The sequence below is a fragment of the Vigna unguiculata genome, unplaced genomic scaffold (assembly GCF_037176805.1).
Source record: "Vigna unguiculata cultivar grain cowpea cultivar isolate G323 ecotype 2 unplaced genomic scaffold, ASM3717680v1 ptg000251l, whole genome shotgun sequence".
In the NCBI taxonomy this organism is placed as follows: Eukaryota; Viridiplantae; Streptophyta; class Magnoliopsida; order Fabales; family Fabaceae; genus Vigna; species Vigna unguiculata.
Window position 1 is genome coordinate 25,001 of NW_028196887.1, and position 2,500 is coordinate 27,500.

Genomic DNA, 2,500 nt, shown 5'->3' on the forward strand with positions numbered 1-2,500 from the left:
TGAATACCATGAAATTCTTGGTGCACGAAAGTTTTGAGTTCGGAGGGTTTTGCACATGGCCAAGTTGGTCGGTGCACCGCGGCATAGCTAGATGGCTTGTGTGGAGTTTTGTGAAAAAATGAAATTCGTGGTTTTTGAGATGTGAGGGTTGGAATGGCCTCCAAATGCCCCCAAATGAATATCATGAAATTCTTGGTGCACGAAAGTTTTGAGTTCGGAGGGTTTTGCACATGGCCAAGTTGGTCGGTGCACCGCGGCATAGCTAGATGGCTTGTGTGGAGTTTTGTGAAAAAATGAAATTCGTGGTTTTTGAGGTGTGAGGGTTGGAATGGCCTCCAAATGCCCCCAAATGAATACCATGAAATTCTTGGTGCACGAAAGTTTTGAGTTCGGAGGGTTTTGCACATGGCCAAGTTGGTCGGTGCACCGCGGCATAGCTAGAAGGCTTGGTGGGAGTTTTGTGAAAAAATGAAATTCGTGGTTTTTGAGGTGTGAGGGTTGGAATGGCCTCCAAATGTCCCCAAATGAATACCATGAAATTCTTGGTGCACGAAAGTTTTGAGTTCGGAGGGTTTTGCACATGGCCAAGTTGGTCGGTGCACCGCGGCATAGCTAGATGGCTTGTGTGGAGTTTTGTGAAAAAATGAAATTCGTGGTTTTTGAGGTGTGAGGGTTGGAATGGCCTCCAAATGTCCCCAAATGAATACCATGAAATTCTTGGTGCACGAAAGTTTTGAGTTCGGAGGGTTTTGCACATGGCCAAGTTGGTCGGTGCACCGCGGCATAGCTAGATGGCTTGTGTGGAGTTTTGTGAAAAAATGAAATTCGTGGTTTTTGAGATGTGAGGGTTGGAATGGCCTCCAAATGTCCCCAAATGAATACCATGAAATTCTTGGTGCACGAAAGTTTTGAGTTCGGAGGGTTTTGCACATGGCCAAGTTGGTCGGTGCACCGCGGCATAGCTAGATGGCTTGTGTGGAGTTTTGTGAAAAAATGAAATTCGTGGTTTTTGAGATGTGAGGGTTGGAATGGCCTCCAAATGTCCCCAAATGAATACCATGAAATTCTTGGTGCACGAAAGTTTTGAGTTCGGAGGGTTTTGCACATGGCCAAGGTTGGCGGTGCACCGCGGCATAGCTAAATGGCTTGGTGGGGAGTTTTGTGAAAAAATGAAATTCGTGGTTTTTGAGATGTGAGGGTTGGAATGGCCTCCAAATGCCCCCAAATGAATACCATGAAATTCTTGGTGCACGAAAGTTTTGAGTTCGGAGGGTTTTGCACATGGCCAAGGTTGGCGGTGCACCACGGCATAGCTAGATGGCTTGGTGGGGAGATTTGTGAAAAAATGAAATTCGTGGTTTTTGAGATGTGAGGGTTGGAAAGGCCTCCAAATGCCCCCAAATGAGTACTGTAAAAGTGTTGGTGCACAAAAGTTTTGAATTGGATGCATTTTGCACTTGGCCAAGTTGGTCGGTGCACCGCGACTAGATAGGTTGGTGCCAAAATTTGTCAAATTTAAGACCTTGGCCAAACTGAATGAAATTTTGTGGGGAGGTTCCTGATATTGTTTAGTGGTGGACTGGAAAAAATGAGGTCGAAATTCGAAGTCTACATGTGCTTTTCTATTTTTCCCGATTTTACACATACCCGGTAAGTAAAAAAAATAAAAAAAATAGTTCCCCTTCGAGAAAAATTATGAAATTTGGTGAGCAAGGAGATACCATTATTCTACGAATTACTGCAAAAAATCGCATCAAAATTCGAAGTATAGCCCGAGATATGGACTTATGTCTGCTCAAAAAAAGTGTATCTACTTGTACAATTTTGCCTTTTGCATATTAACCTCTTATAGGGGGGGAGTGCTCCTTGAGCCGGCCAGCTCCACACTGGCAGGTTTTAAAGGGAGCTTGATGAGGCCTCCCCCCTCACGTGGTGCGTGCGTTAGCATGTTTATCATGGCACAACTAGCCTCTTCATAGTTGTTGAGCTTTATTAATACCAACACACGGTCGTCACTGATCGTTGGTTAGCTCGGCAGCTAGTCCCTCGGATATTGTGGAAAGTTATTTTCATGCCTAGCGATGCTTGACCCTGCGTCACTTGATGTTTCCATTTGCTTGCTTGCCCATGGTAGGTGGGGGGTGGACCGTCTTGTGGTGTGGTGTCTTGCGAACGTGAGGGTGTGTGAGTTGTAATCGAGATGCACTTGCTGGCTGGCTCCATGCCTTGCGTATCGAACGGTCAAGCATGCATCTCTTCCATTTTCACCCGTTGCCTTGGGTGATATTGGTTGATCAGTCCCTGTGTTGCCTACCCACTAGACGGTACTTCTGTGGTTGCTTCGAATTCTATCTTTCCATCACGAAGAGGTGTTGGAGGATCCTAATGTCACGCACGTGTTCCATCTAGTGAAACATCTCAGTGATGCACGTGTTGTGGCTAGTTCTTTTGGATGCGGTGCATTATATGAACTCGGGTTTACTTTAGCGACCCAGTCAAC